This window comes from Somniosus microcephalus, unplaced genomic scaffold (assembly GCF_052327205.1).
Source record: "Somniosus microcephalus isolate GS21.2 unplaced genomic scaffold, FLI_Smic_1.0 unresolved_chr1, whole genome shotgun sequence".
Classification (NCBI taxonomy): Eukaryota; Metazoa; Chordata; class Chondrichthyes; order Squaliformes; family Somniosidae; genus Somniosus; species Somniosus microcephalus.
Window position 1 is genome coordinate 9,530,775 of NW_028225179.1, and position 15,963 is coordinate 9,546,737.

General features: G+C 48.8%; 1 pseudogene across 1 annotated transcript; it reads left to right on the forward strand.

Annotated features, from left to right (window-relative positions):
- The first annotated feature begins 4,306 nt into the window (after positions 1-4,306).
- On the forward strand, positions 4,307-14,870 carry LOC147093408 (uncharacterized; annotated as a pseudogene). Its single transcript, XR_015074702.1, has 2 exons — positions 4,307-4,430; positions 14,067-14,870. The product of XR_015074702.1 is annotated as an uncharacterized LOC147093408 (transcript).
- Positions 14,871-15,963: the final 1,093 nt, after the last annotated feature.

Consider the following 15,963-nt stretch of genomic DNA (forward strand, 5'->3'; position numbering starts at 1 on the left):
TAAAACAAAAAAGGTGACTCAACCGTGGCTAACAAGGGAAATTAGGGATAGCATAAGATCCAAGGAGACGACATATAAATTGGCCAGAAAAAGCAATAATCCTGAGGATTGGGAGCAGTTTAGGATTCAACAAAGGAGGACAAAGGGATTAATTAAGAAAGGGAAAATAGAATATGAGAGTAAGCTATCAGGGAACATAAAAACTGACTGTAAAAGCTTTTATAGATATGTGAAGAGAAAAAGATTGGTGAAGTCAAGCGTAAGTCCCTTACAGTCAGAATCAGGGGAATTTATAATGGGAAACAAAGAAATGGCAGACCAACTAAATTCATACTTTGGTTCTGTCTTCACAAAGGAGGACACAAATAACCTCCCAGAGATGCCGGGGAACATAGGGCCTGATGAAAAGGTGGAACTGAAAGAAATCAGTATTTGTAGGGAAATGGTGTTAGGAAAATTGATGGGACTAAAGGCCGATAAATCCCCAGGGCCTGATAATCTACATCCCAGGGTACTTAAGGAAGTGGCCCTGGAAATAGTAGATGCATTGCTGGTCATCTTCCAGAACTCGATAGACTCTGGAACAGTACCCATGGATTGGAGGGTAGCTAATGTTACCCCACTATTCAAAAAAGGTGGTCGAGAAAAAGCGGGGAATTATAAGGGTAAGCCTGACATCGGTAGTGGGGAAAATGCTAGAATCTATTACAAAAGATGTAATAGCAGAGCACTTGGTAAGCAGTGACAGGATCGGACAATGTCAACATGGATTTACAAAAGGTAAATCATGCTTGACTAATCTACTGGAATTTTTCGTGGATGTAACTGGTAAAATAGATAAGGGAGAACCAGTGGATGTGGTGTATTTGGACTTTCAGAAGGCTTTCGATAAGGTCCCACATAAGAGATTAGCGTGCAAAATTAAGGCACATGGGATTGGGGGCAAGGTATTGACTTGGATAGAGAACTGGTTGGCGGACAGAAAGCAAAGAGTTGGAATAAACGGGTCATTTTCTGAGTGGCAGGCAGTGACTAGTGGGGTACTGCAAGGATCGGTCCTAGGACCCCAGCTGTTCACAATATATATTAATGACCTGGACGAGGGAATTGGATGTAATATCTCCAAATTTGCAGACGACACAAAGCTGGGTGGGAGGGTAAGCTGTGAGGAGGATGTCGTGAAACTCCAGTACGATTTGGACAGATTGGGTGATTGGGCAGAAACATGGCAAATGCACTATAATGTGGATAAATGTGAGGTTATCCACTTTGGTGGCAAAAACAGGAAGGCAGATTATTATTTGAATGGCAATAGATTGGGAGAAGGGGAAGTGCAAAGAGACCTGGGTGTCCTTGTGCACCAGTCGCTGAAGGTAAGCATGCAGGTGCAGCAGGCGGTTAAGAAGGCAAATGGTATGTTGGCCTTCGTAGCAAGAGGGTTCGAGTACAGGAACAAGGATGTCTTGCTACAGTTGTACAGGGCCTTGGTGAGACCGCACCTTGAGTACTGTGTGCAGTTTTGGTCGCCTCACCTGAGGAAGGACGTTCTTGCCATGGAAGGAGTGCAGCGAAGATTCACCAGGCTGATACCTGGGATGGCAGGAATGACGTATGAGGAGAGATTGTGTCGATTGGGCTTATACTCACTGGAGTTTAGAAGATTGAGAGGGGATCTCATCGAAACTTATAAAATTCTGTCAGGCCTGGACAGACTAGATGCAGGAAGGATGTTTATGATGGCCGGGGAGTCCAGAACCAGGGGTCATAGTCTAAGGATAAGGGGTAAGCCATTTAGGACTGAAATGAGGAGGAATTTCTTCACCCAGAGAGTGGTGAACCTGTGGAATTCTCTGCCACAGAGGGCGGTGGAGGCCAGTTCATTAAATATATTCAAAAAAGAGTTGGATATATTTCTTAAGGCTAAAGGGATCAAGGGATATGGGGAGAAGGCAGGGACAGGGTACCGAATTTGGATGATCAACCATGATCTCATTGAATGGCGGAGCAGGCTCGAAGGGCCGAATGGCCTACTCCAGCTCCAATCTTCTATGTTTCTATGTTTCTAATATACTGGCATGGGTGGAAGATTGGCTATCTAACAGAAAACAGAGCATTGGGATAAATGGTTCATTTTCGGGTTGGCAATCAGTAACTAGTGGTGTTCCGCAGGGGTCGGTGCTGGGACCCCAACTTTTTACAATCTATATTAACGATTTGGAGGAGGGGACCGAGTGCAACATATCCAAGTTTGCCGATGATACAAAGATGGGAGGGAAAGCAGTGAGTGAGGAGGACATAAAAAAACCTGCAAAAGGACATAGACAGGCTAAGTGAGTGGGCAGAGATTTGGCAGATGCAATATAATGTTGGAAAGTGTGAGGTTATGCACTTTGGCAGAAAAAATCAAAGAGCAAGTTATTATCTAAATGGAGAGAAACTGCAAAGTGCTACTGTACAAAGGGATCTAGGGGTCCTCGTGCATAAACACAGAAGGTTAGTATGCAGGTACAGCAGGTGATCAGGAAGGCCAATGGAATCTTGGCTTTTATTGCAAGGGGGATGGAGTATAAAAACAGGGAAGTCTTGCTTCATTTATACAGGGTACTGGTGAGGCCACACCTGGAATATTGCATACAGTTTTGTTTCCATATTTAAGAAAAGATATACTTGCTCTCGAGGCAGTTCAGAGAAGTTTCACTTGGTTGATTCCGGAGATGAGGGGGTTGACTTATGAGGAAAGGTTGAGTAGGTTGGGCCTCTACTCATTGGAATTCAGAAGAATGAGAGGCGATCTTATCGAAACATATAAGATTGTGAGGGGGCTTGATCGGGTGGATGTGGGGAGGATGTTTCCACTGATGGGTGAGACTAGAACTAGGGGGCATAATCTTAGAATAAGGGGCTGCCGTTTCAAAACTGAGATGAGGAGAAACTTCTTCACTCAGAGGGTGGTAAATCTATGGAATTTGCTACCTCAATTAGCTGTGGAAGCTGCGACATTAAATAAATTTAAAACGGAGCTGGACAGTTTCCTAACTGATAAGGGAATTAGGGGTTACGGGGAGTGGGCAGGGAAGTGGACGTGAGTCTAGGTTCGGATCAGCCATGATCCTATTGAATGGCGGAGCAGGCCCGAGGGGCCGTATGGCCTACTCCTGCTCCTACTTCTTATGTTCTTATGTTCTTTTTCTCTTCACATATCTATAAAAGCTTATACAGTCAGTTTTTATGTTCCCTGAAAGCTTACTCTCATATTCTATTTTCCCCTTCTTAATTAATCCCTTTGTCCTCCTTTGTTGAATCCTAAACTGCTCCCAATCCTCAGGTTTACTGCTTTTTCTGGCCAATTTTTATGTCCTCTCCTTGGATTTTATGCTATCCCTAATTTCCCTTGTTAGCCACGGTTGAGTCACCTTTTTTGTTTTATTTTTATGCCAAACTGGGATGAACAAATTCTGTAGTTCATCCATGCGGTCTTTGAATGTTTGCCATTGCCTATCCACCGTCAACCCGTTGAGTGACATTCCCCAATCAATCCTATCCAACTCGCTCCTCAGACCATCGTAGTTTCCTTTATTTAAATTTAGGAACCTAGTCTCTGAGTCAACAACTTCATTCTCCATCTTAATGAAGAATTCGATCATATTAGGATCACTCCGACCCAAGGGGCCTCGTACAACAAGATTGCAAATTAATCCTTTCTCGTTACATAATACCCAGTCTAAGATGGCCTGATCTCTGGTTGGTTCCTCGACATATTGGCCCAGGAAACTATCCCGTAAACACTCCAGGAATTCCTCCTCCACAGTAGAGGACATAAGAGGGGGGGGGAGAGAGTCCCTTTAGATGTGCAGGAGGTGGCTGTCCCTTTAAATGTGGAGGCGGTGGGTGTCCCTTTAAATGTGGAGGCAGTGGGTGTCCCTTTAAATGTGGAGGCGGTGGGTGTCCCTTTAAATGTGGAGGGGGTCTGTGTCCCTTTAAATGTGGAGGGGGTCTGTGTCCCTTTAAATGTGGACGGGGTGGGTGTCCCTTTAAATGTGGACGGGGTGGGTGTCCCTTTAAATGTGGACGGGGTGGGAGACCCTTTAAATGTGGAGGGGGTGGCTGTCCCTTTAAATGTGGAGGGGGTGGGTGTCCCTTTAAATGTGGAGGGGTGGGTGTCCCTTTAAATGTGGAGGGGGTGGTGTCCCTTTAAATGTGGAGGGGGTGGTGTCCCTTTAAATGTGGAGGGGGTGGGTGTCCCTTTAAATGTGGAGGGGGTGGGTGTCCCTTTAAATGTGGAGAGGCGGGGCCGCGCATGCTGATTCGGCCCCACCATAAAACCAGGCTGCCAGTGCGCCTGCGCGGGGCCTCCCGGAAGGTCGGGCCCGGGGAAGAGGCGGAATCAGCGGCCAGATAAAGTAACGTGTTCGGGATCGATTTAAATCGAGGTGAGGGGGGAGCGGAGAGCGAGATTATAAAGTAAAAAAAGAGAAAAGCAAACCTGAGAGTCGGGGCGGGCGGGAACTCCTCGGACACCGGATGGAGCGGATTCAGTCGCGCGGGGTGGGCGGTTCAGCCGGAGTAAGGTGATTGTGACTGACGGGATCGCGGACCAATCGGAAGAGGGCTGAGCTGGGAGGACTGAACTGGGCGGCCTGGTCCTCCAACCAATGGCGGTGCGACAAGGGGGCGGGACCTTCCTCCCCGGCGCTGAGGCTGGGGCCCGAATGTGACGTCATCAGAGGAAGTGGCCCATTCAGGTGGATGGAGGCCGGCCCGGCCTGTGACTGACGGGAGCTCTGACCAATAGGAAGAGGGCGGGCCCGGGTCCGCCCACCAATGGTGGCGCGGCAAGGGGGCGGAACCTGGGTCTCCAGGTCAGGTGCGCTGGGGCCGATTGTGACGCGCTGTCCCCAGGTGAGAGCAGCTCAGTCAGCACAGAGCTGGGGCTGGAATCTGGGAGAGGGGCCGCAGGCAGCACAGAGCTGGGGCTGGAATCTGGGAGAGGGGCCGCAGGCAGCACAGAGCTGGGGCTGGAATCTGGGAGTGGGGCCGCAGGCAGCACAGAGCTGGGGCTGGAATCTGGGAGAGGGGCCGCAGGCAGCACAGAGCTGGGGCTGGAATCTGGGAGTGGGGCCGCAGTCAGCACAGAGCTGGGGCTGGAATCTGGGAGTGGGGCCGCAGGCAGCGGGCCTGGCAAAGGGGCAGAGCGACAGCAGCTTCACTAAAGAAGATTATTTAAAAACAAATTTCTTGCAGTTTCAGAGACAGCCTTTGTCACTGCAATAATTTCTTCAATGTTTAATAATTAAATCAAAAGCATCAAAAAGGAAGAGAGTAGCAAAAGTTAAGAACGACTTGCATTTATATAGCGCCATTCACGACCAGCGGACATCTGAATGCGCTTTACAGTCAATGAAGTACTTTTTGAAGTTGAGTCACTGTTGTAATGTGGGAAATGCGGCAGCGCACAGCAAGCTGCCACAAACAGCAATGTGATAATGACCAGATAATCTGATTTTGTTATGTTGGTTGAGGGATAAATATTGGCCAGGACTCCCGGATAATTTCCCTACTCTTCTTCAAAATAGTGCCATGGGATCTTTTACATCCACCTGAGAGGGCAGACGGGGCCTCGGTTTAAAGTCTCATCAGAAAGACGGTGCCTCCGACAGTGCAGCACTCCCTCAGCACTGCACTGGAGTGTCAGCCTAGCTTTATGTGCTCGAGTCCCTGGAGTGGGACTTGAACCCACAACCCTTTGACCCAGAGGCGAGTGAGCTGCCCACTGAGCCACAGCTGACAACGTTGGTCCCTTAGAGGTAGAGACAGGAGAAATTATTATGGGGAATAAGGAAATGGCAGAAACGTTAAAACAAATATTTTGTATCTGTCTTCACAGTAGAAGACACAAAAGCATACCAAAGATGGTGGGGAACCGAGGGTTTAATGAGGGTGAGGAACTTAATGTAAAGTACTAGAGAAACTAATGGGACTAAAAGCCGACAAATCCCCTGGACCTGACGGCCTACATCCTTGGATTCTAAAAGAGGTGGCTGAAGAGACAGTGGATGCATTGGTTTTGATCTTCCAAAATTCCACAGATTCTAGAACGGTCCCAGCGGATTGGAAGGTCGCAAATGTAACACCGCTATTCAAGAAAGGAGGGAGAGAAAAAACAGGGAACGACAGACCAGTTAGCCTGACATCAGTCGTTGGGAAAATGCTGGAATCTATTGTTACGGAAGTTGTATCAGGGCACTTAGAAAATCATAACATGGTTAGGCTGAGTCACCATGGTTTTATGAAAAGGAAATCGGGTTTGACAAATTTATTAGCGTTATTTGAGGATGTAACTAGCAGGGTAGATAAAGGGTATATAAAGGGGAACCAGTGGATGTAGTATATTTGGATTTCCAAAAGGCATTCGACAAAGTGCCACATAAAATATTATTACACAAGATTAGGGCTCATGGGGTTGGGGGTAATATAGTAGCATGGATAGAGGATTGGTTAATGGGCAGAAAACAGAGAGTAGGGATAAATGGACCTTTTTCAGGTTGGCAGGCTGTAACTAGTGGGGTGCCGCAAGGATCAGTGTTGGAGCCTCAGCTATTTACAATCTATATTAATGACCCAGATGAAGGGACCGAGTGTAATGTATCCAAGTTTGCTGATGATACAAAGCTCGGTGGGACAGTAAGCTGTGAGGAGAACACAGAGAGGCTGCAAAGGGATATAGATAGACTGAGTGAGTGGGCAGTAAGGTGGCAGATGGAGTATAATGTGGGGAAATGTGAGGTTATTCACTTTGGTAGGAAGAATAGAAAAACAGAATATTTTTTAAATGGTGAGAAACTTTCAAATGTTGGTGTTCAGAGATTTGGATGTCTTCATGCAAGAAACACAGAAAGCTAGCATGCAGGTACAGCAAGCAATAAGGAAGGCAAGTGACATGTTGGCCTTTATTGCAAGGGGGTTGGAGTATAAGAGTAAGGAAGTCTTGCTCCAATTGTACAGGGCCTTGGTGAGACCACACCTGGAGTATTGGGCACAGTTTTGGTCTCCTTATCTAAGGAAGGATATACTTGCCTTGGAGGCAGTGCAACGAAGGTTCACTAGATTGTTCCTGGGATATGAGAGCTGTCCGATGATGAGAGATTGTGTAGAATGGGCCGATACTCTCTGGAGTTTAGAAGAATGAGAGGTGACCTCATTGAAACAGACAAGATTCTGAAGGGGATTGACAGGGTAGATGCTGAGAGGTTGTTTCCCCTGGCTGGAGAATCTAGAACTAGGGGGCATAGTCTCAGGATAAGGGGTCGGCCATTTAAGACCGAGATGAGGAGGAATTTCTTCACTCAGAGGGTTGTGAATCTTTGGAATTCTCTGCCCCAGAGGGCTATGAATGCTGAGTCTTTGAGTATATTCAAGGCTGAGATCGATAGATTGTTGGACTCTAGGGGAATCATGGGATATGGAAATCGATGATTAGCCATGATTTTATTGAATGGCGGAGCAGGCTCGAGGGGCCGTATGGGCGACTCCTGCTCCTATTTCTTATGTTCTTAAGGACTTTCAAAAGGCATTTGATAAAGTACCACACAAGAGACCTACTCGGAAAAGAGAAGCACAGGGAATTAAAGGGCTGATGGTAATTTGGGTATATAATTGGCTAAGGGAGAGGAGGCAGTGAGCAGTGCTGAGGGATGTTTTTCTGACTGGAGGGAAGTATGCAGTGGGTTCCCCCAGGGGTCGGGATTAGGACCATTGCTTTTCTTGTTATATATAAATGACCTGGACTTGGGTATAGGTGTACAAGTTTGAAGTTTACGGATGATACTATTTACTATGTTGCCAAGTTTTGTGAGTGTAGTAGTAGCAGACTTCAGAAGGACAGAGACAGACTGTGAAATGAGCAGACACAAGGCAGATGAAATTAAATGAGGATAAGTGTGAAGTGATGCACTTTGGGAGAAACAGCAGGGAGAGGCCGTATAATCTAAATGGGACTATTTTGAGGGGGTGCAAGAGCAGAGGGACCTGGGGGTCCATATTCACAAATCTTTGAAAGTGCCACGGCAAGTTGGTGAGGCGGTTCAGAAAGCGTATGGGATACTTGGCTTTGTAAATAGGGCCACTGAATACAAAAACAAGGAAGTTACACTAAACCTTTACAAATCACTAGTTAGGAACATAGGACAGGAGGAGGCCATTCAGCCCCTCGAGCCTGTTCCGCCTTTCAATGAGATCATGGTTGATCTGCGACCTAACTCCATACACCCGCCTTTGGCCCATATCCCTTAATACCTTTGGGTAACAAAAACCTATCAATCTCAGATTTAAAATTAACAATTGATCGAGCATCAATTGCTGTTTGCGGAAGCGAGTTCCAAACTTCTACCACCCTTTGTGTGTAGAAGTGTTTCCTAATTTCACTCCTGAAAGGTCTGGCTCTAATTTTTAGACCATGCCCCCAGTCCTAGAATCCCCAACCAGCGGAAATAGTTTCTCTCTATCTACCCTATCTGTTCCCCTTAATATCCTGAAAACTTCGATCAGATTACCCTTTAACTTTCTAAATTCCAGGGAATACAATCCTAATTTGTGTAATCCCTCCTCGTAACTTAACCCTTGAAGTCCAGGTATCATTCTGGTAAACCTACGCTGCACTCCCTCCAAGGCCAATATATCCTTCCTAAGGTGTGATGCCCAGAACTGCTCACAGTGCTCCAGGTGTGGTCTAACCAGGGTTTTGTACAGCTGCAGGGTTTTGGCCTCAGCTGGAGTCTTGTGTACAGTTCTGGGCACCACACTTTAGGAAGGATGTCAAGGCCTTGGAGTGGGTGCAGAGGAGGTTGACCAGGATGGTACCAGGGATGAGGGACTTCAGTTATGTGGAGAGACTGGAGAAGCTGGGATTGTTCCCCTTTAGAGCAGAGAAGGTTAAGAGGAGACCTAATAGAAGTGTTCAAAATGATGAGGGGTTTTGATCGAGCAAGTAGGGAGAAACTGTTCCCTCTGGCAAGTGGGTCGGTAACCAAAGGTCACAGATTTAAAATAGTTGCTAAAAGAACGAGAGGGAAATGAGGAGAATTGTTTTCACACACAGGGTTGTTCAGATCTGGAACGCACCATCTGAAAGGATGCTGGAATCAGGTTCCACAGGAACTTTCAAACAGTAATTGGACATGTCCTTGAAGAGGACTAGTTTGCAGAGTTCTGGGGATAAAGCTGGGGTGTGGGACTAAATTGGACAGCTCTTTCAAAGAGCTGGCACAGACACGATGGGCCAAATCACCTCCTTCTGTGCTGTTAGATTCGATGATCAGTGTGAACACGCTGGTGTCCCTTAAGGCTCTTTGAGATTTTAAAGCTCTTCCCACAGTCAGAACATTTAAAGGGTCTCTCGTCAGTGTGAACTCGCTGGTGTGACAGGAGGTTGGAGGGCTGAGCGAATCCCTTCCCACACACGGAGCAGGTGAACGGCCTCTCCCCAGTGTGTAGGTGTTGTGTCTCTTCAGCTCCCAGGAGCTTTTAAAGCTCTTCCCACAGTCAGAACATTTAAAGGGTCTCTCGTCAGTGTGAACAAGCTGGTGTGTCTGCAGGGTGGATGACTGAGTGAATCCCTTCCCACACACGAAGCAGGTGAACGGCCTCTCCCCAGTGTGAACTCGCTGGTGTTGCTTGAGCTCCCGGGGGATTTTAAAGCTCTTCCCACAGTGAGAACATTTAAATGGCCTCTCATCAGTGTGAACAAGCTGGTGTCGCTTCAGATGCCCGGGGCTTTTAAAGCTCTTCCCACAGTCAGGACATTGAAATGGCCTCACCCCAGTGTGAACTCGCTGGTGTGTTTGCAGGTGGGATGAACAAACAAATCCCTTTCCACACACGGACCAGGTGAACAGACTGTCCCTGGTGTGACTGCGCCGTTGAACTTCCAATGCAGACGGGGAACTGACTCCCTTCCCACTGTCCCCACCTTTACCCGGTTTCTCCCCGGTGTGACGTTGCACGTGTCCCACCAGGTCAGGCGATCGGCTGAATCCGTGTCTACACACTGAACACGTGTGCGGTTTGTCATCGCTGCTTTCTCCTTCCATGTGCAAAGGCCGATGATATTCAGGTCCTGATGAATCGAGCGACCCTCAGATTTTGACGTGATGTTTGGTCTGAGCTTCCCGCCTGTAACTGCTCCACTTCTATAACCCTGTAAATCGAGTTCAGAAAAGGATCAGAGGCAAACTGTTGTTTAATTTTCCTCTTTCCGAACCTAGGGGCAGTGAAGCTGATTTTCAGGCCCCAGCTGCTGCACAGGTTGGTTGAAAGGATCAGCAGTAATAGCGGCTGTAATACCCACAAGCCCCCGGCACTGCAGAAAGCGCTCTGTTGACTGAGTCCTGCGCATGTGCTCATGGCCCCCGCGCTCTCCCTCCTGCTCTACAATCGCCCGTCCTGATCGGTCCGCAATGCGCATGCTCAGCGCACAAAATCCTGCGGTTGGAACATCGGGCGCGCATGTGGGGCCGCAACATCTGGTATGCATGCGCGGCTCAGGTGGGGGCCAGGGAGGTGTGCATGCGCAGGACGACCCAACATTCTTCCTGTCAGCAATCACTCCCTCGTTTCTTTAATAAAAACAGAAAATGCTGGAAATACTCAGCAGGTCAGGCAGCATCTGTGGAGAGAGAAACAGAGTTAACGTTTCAGGTCGATGACCATTCGTCAGAACTACTTCTTCTTTAGTGTCAGCTGTGGCTCAGTTGGTAGCACTCTCGTCTCTGAGTCAGAAAGTTGTGGGTTCAAGTCCCACTCCAGAGATTTGAGCACAAAAATCTACACTGGCACTGCAGTGCAGTACTGAGGGAGTGCGGCACTGTCGGAGGTGGCGTCTTTCTGATGAGACGTTAAACTGAGGCCCCGTCTGCTCTCTCAGGTGGACATCAACGATCCTATGGCACTATTTCAAGAAAGAAAGGCTTGCATTTATACATGACCACCAGACGTCTTGAAGTGCTTTACAACCAATGAAGTACTTTTGGAGTGTAGTCACTGTTGTAATGTGGGAAAGAGCAGGGGAATTATCCCCGGTGTCCTAGTCAATGTTTATCCCTCAATCAATGTAACAAAATGATAGATTATCTGGTCATTATCACATTGCTGTTTGTGGGAGCTTGCTGTGTGCTAATTGACTGCCGCATTTCCTACATTACAACAGTGACTACACTTCAAAAATACTTCATTGGCTGTAAAGCACTTTGGGGCGTCCGGTGGTGGTGAAAGGCGCTATAGAAATGCAAGTCTTTCTTTCTTCACTGTTCTCACCAGCGACCTCTTCTGGCAGTTAGTTAGTTGATTGACAGCCGAGAGTCTGCGCATGCGCACACGGAGCGGCGGTTTGGGCCGAGTCCGTCACAGCGACCCCTCCCGGTCACCAAGGGTAATAACTGCGCATGCCCAGAGGACACCAACCCCCCTCCCCCACTCGGAGCTCGCCTGCGCACTCGGATCCTGCTGGACGGAGTCGGCGCGGGGCATTCCGGGGAAAGGCCTTGGTGTCGGTTCCAGAGTCGTGATCAGTGACGCAAAGTGAGTTTTCTCCACTCCGATTGGGTGGAGAATCGCGCGGGGTGGGGGGGGAGGGGTGGATCGGGAGAGAATAAAGAGAAATAGAAAAACCTGAGAGTCCGCGAGGCCCCGGACCGAGCGGCGTCAATTGGACGGAGCACGTGATCTCGGGGACACGTGACCCGGGCTCGCGGCCTGATTGATGGGAGCTTCTGACCAATAGGGAGCGAGCGGGGCGGGGCTGGAGGAGCGAGCCGGCGGCGGTTCCTCCAACCAATCGGGGAGCCCGAGGGGCGGGACTAGCACTGCTGATTGTCTGATCCGCAGGGCAGCAAGTTTCTCCAGTCCCCTGTTCAGGGCCCGGGGCCAGGGGAGGCTGTGGGCCTTTATTCCCCTCATTGGACACAAGGCTCGTTGGCTCACAACACACTGGCTCAGGTTTTAATAGAGACTTTTTAAATTCATCAATAAAAGCAGATAAACCTCGTGCTTCTGTAGAACAAACTTTCTAATATTTTATAGAATCAGCGAATGGTTATAGCACAGAAGGAGGCCATTCGGTCCGTCGAGCCCGTGCCGGCTCTCTGCAAGACTACTTCAGCTAGTCCCACTCCCCACCCTTTCCCCGTAACCCTGCAAATTTCTTTCCTTCAGGTACTCGAGGGGCCGCATGGCCAACTCCTGCTCCTATCTTCTATGTATCTATTATCCGAGGCGCAGGTAGGCCCCACAGCGGTGGCGGACTTGTGAGGAGCGGCGGCGGTGATATAAAGCAAGGTCCTGCAGACTGAGGCTACCCTCCTCGCTATTTACCACCCCACCAATTTTCGTGTCATCTGCAAACTTACTGATCATACCTTTTACATTCACATCCAAATAATTAATGTAGACCACAAACAGCAAGGGACCCAGTACCGATCCCTGCGGTACCCCACTGGACACAGGCTTCCAGTCACAAAAACAACCTTTGACCATCACCCTCTGCCTTCTGCCACTAAGCCAGTTTTGGATCCAATGTGCCAAGGCACCCTGGATCCCATGGGCTCTTACCCTCTTGGCCAGTCTCCTATGCGGGACTTTATCGAAAGCCTTACTGAAATCCATGTATACCACATCCACTGCAGTACCCTCATCCACACACCTAGTCACCCCCTCAAAAAAATTCAATCAAATTGGTCAGACATGATCTTCCCTTGACAAAGCCATGCTGACTATCCCTGATTAATCCTTGCCTCTCCAAGTGGAGACTAATTCTGTCCCTCAGAATTTTTTCCAATAATTTCCCTACCACTGATGTTAGGCTCACTGGCCTGTAATTCCCTGGTTTATCCCTACTACCCTTCTTGAATAATGGTACTATGTTAGCTGTTCTCCAGTCCTCTGGCACATCCCCTGTGGCCAGAGAGGTTCTGAAAATTTGTGTCAGAGCCCATGCAATCTCCTCCTTTGCCTCACACAGCAGCCTGGGATACATCTCGTCCGGGCCTGGGGATTTATCCACTTTTAAGCCTGCTAAAACCGCTAGTACCTCCTCCCTGTCGATGCTAATATGTTCAAGTATATCACAGTCCACCTGCCCGATTTCTATGTCTACATCGTCCTTCTCCATAGTGAACGCAGATGCAAAAAATTCATTTAAAACCCCACCTAAATCTTCTGGCTCCACACATAGATTGCCACTTTGGTCCCTAATGGGCCATACTCTTTCCCTAGTTATCCTCTTGCCCTTAATATACTTATAAAACACCTTAGGATTTTCCTTTATTTTGCTTGCCAGTGTTATTTCATGGCCCCTCCTCGCTCTCCTAATACAATGTAAAAGAGTATTGTTTTAGGAACAAGTATTTCTGTACAGGCTTTTAATCCAGTTTACATCTATAGATTTGTTTTAATTCATTCTTGGGATGTGGGCGTAGCTCGCAAGAGCAGCAAATATTGCCAATCCCCAGTTTCCCGTTGAGAAGGGGGTGGTGAGTCACCTTCTTGAACCGCTGCAGTCCGTGTGGTGAAGGTATTCCCACAATGTTGTTCGGTAAGGAGTTCCAGGATTATGACCCAGCAACGATGAATATATCTGAGTCAGGATGATGTGTGACTTGGAGGGGAACTTGGAGGTGATGGTGCTCCCATACAACAGCTGCCCTTGTCCTTCTAGGTGGTGGAGGTTGTGGGTTTTGGAGGTTCTATCAAAGTTCTGGTTGAGTTGCAGATGTATAAAGTTCCTTTCCTTCGCCCCCTCCCCCTCCCACCTCTCTCTCTCTCTCTCTCTCTCTCTCCCTCCCACCCTCCCATAGAGGCCAGAGTCTTGTATAGGCCCAGACCAGGTGGTGGATTCCCTTCCCTGAAGGACATTAGTAAACCAGTTGGGTTTTTATGTCAATCCCGCAGCTTTCATGGTCACTTTTTTCTAGTGCCGGTCCCACAAATTACCAGATTCACTGAGCTCAATTTCACAACCTGCATTTGTTTTCTTGTGGGTTGTCTCTCACACTCCCTGTTTTAAATTAATTTTACAGGGCACTGGAAGGGGAGGATTTACAGACGGTAAGCTCAAACCAAACATCACTTCAAGATCTGACAGTCACTCGACTCATTGGACCTGAATATCACCGGCCGCTGAACATGGAAGCAAAAAGCACCGTTCACAGCAGGGAGAAACCGTACACGTGTTCTGTGTGTGGACGAGGCTTCAGCCAACCCTCTGGCCTATTGAGACACAAGCGCATTCACACTGGGGAGAGGCCATTCACCTGCCCTGTGTGTGGGAAGGGATTCACTAATTCATCCAACCTGCTGACATACCAGCGTGTTCACACTGGAGAGAGACCGTTCACCTGCTCTGAGTGAGGGAAGGGATTCACTCAGTTATCCACCCTGCTGACACACCAGCGAGTTCACACCGCGGAGAGACCGTTCACCTGCTCGGACTGTGGGAAGTGCTTTAAAACTTCCTGGGAACTGATACGCCATCAACGTGTTCACACTGACGAGAGACCGTTCAGGTGCTCTCGCTGCGGGACTGGGTTCAGGCGATCATCTGAGCTCACTATACACCAGCGCACTCACACTGGGGAGAGGCCGTTCACCTGCTCCGTGTGTGGGGAGGGATTCACTCAGTCATCCCACCTGCTGACACACCAGCGAGTTCACAAGTGACTGCAGGGGGTGGATTCTGTTGTTGCTGCTGTTAATCACATCCAGGACTGAACCATGTTCATTCTGACAGGTGGGGATTGTTTCTGCTGATGTTAATAACTCTGGGAACTGGGCTGGAGTTTAATATTCTGGATATATGTCAAATAAATCAACTTTGTTTTAAACACATTGTTGTAGATTTTTGTCTTTCCCACCTGAGTGTTTAGCATCACCTGGCTGGAGCTCAGAAAGGACAATCTGGAGGAGGATCGTACAGTGGGAACAGAACTCCAGCCTGGACACAGTCCTTCAGGGCCATACTGAGAGGGGCAAACAGCACTTTGGTCTTTCTTGTCTCTCTTCACTGACAGCAAAGTTGCCGTGCGGGTTAATCTCGAGGCGTGTGAGAAACGTGTCCCAGCCACTCTGCCATGGTTCAGAGCTCCTAGGCACGGAGCAGAAGGCTCCTTTAGGAATGTACCCCAGTGCTTTTTTTTTAATGGCTTTATTAATCTGTGTTGCTACTTAGTGATTTGTGTATCTGTATCCCTGGATCCCTCTGCTCCTCCAGCCCATTTAGACTCTTAGTGGGAAATTCGGTGGCGCCCCCTTTGGGTCGCTAACGTCACCGGGGCTAATTTTAGCCCCCTGAAAAAGTTAGCGCACCTGCGCATTGAATTCAGTGGTAGCGCCCCAAGCAGGAGGTGGGGTGCTACTGGAAGTGCTCCCCTCCCTCTTGAGGCACTACCAGTGAATTTCACGGTGCTTCGTGTAACAGCGCCATGCTCGCCGGCACATAGCACCGTGTCATAGCAGACCTCCCTCCCTGATTAAAGCGGAGGGGCCTAGCACTGCGCACACCGGGGCCCTGCTGGACCACCGGGGAGTGGGGTGTCGGATCAAGAGGAGCGCCCGACTGAGCGATCGCGGCCGACACCCCAAAGAAGAAAGGGGAAGGGGGCAGGTGCTCACAGTTGGCCAAAATAAAAAGTTGCCACCCTACACCTGCCCTTTAAGTGGTGTCGCTGCGGCTGCAGGAACAACCCCTAACCCTGTCGGACATATCATCCGGCGATAGGTCAGGGGTCGCAACCCAATGTGGCAGCCGGGGTGCTGCGCACGGCGATTACGTCATTGCCGGCAGTGCAGTGCCGCGGGGCGCAACCAGCCGCCGCTAACCTTCCACTGAATATCACAGGAGGCACAAAGCAACCCAATTTCACCCCCTTGTCCAAGTAATGTGTGGTCTCCTTATTCTGCCCACCAAAACACACCACC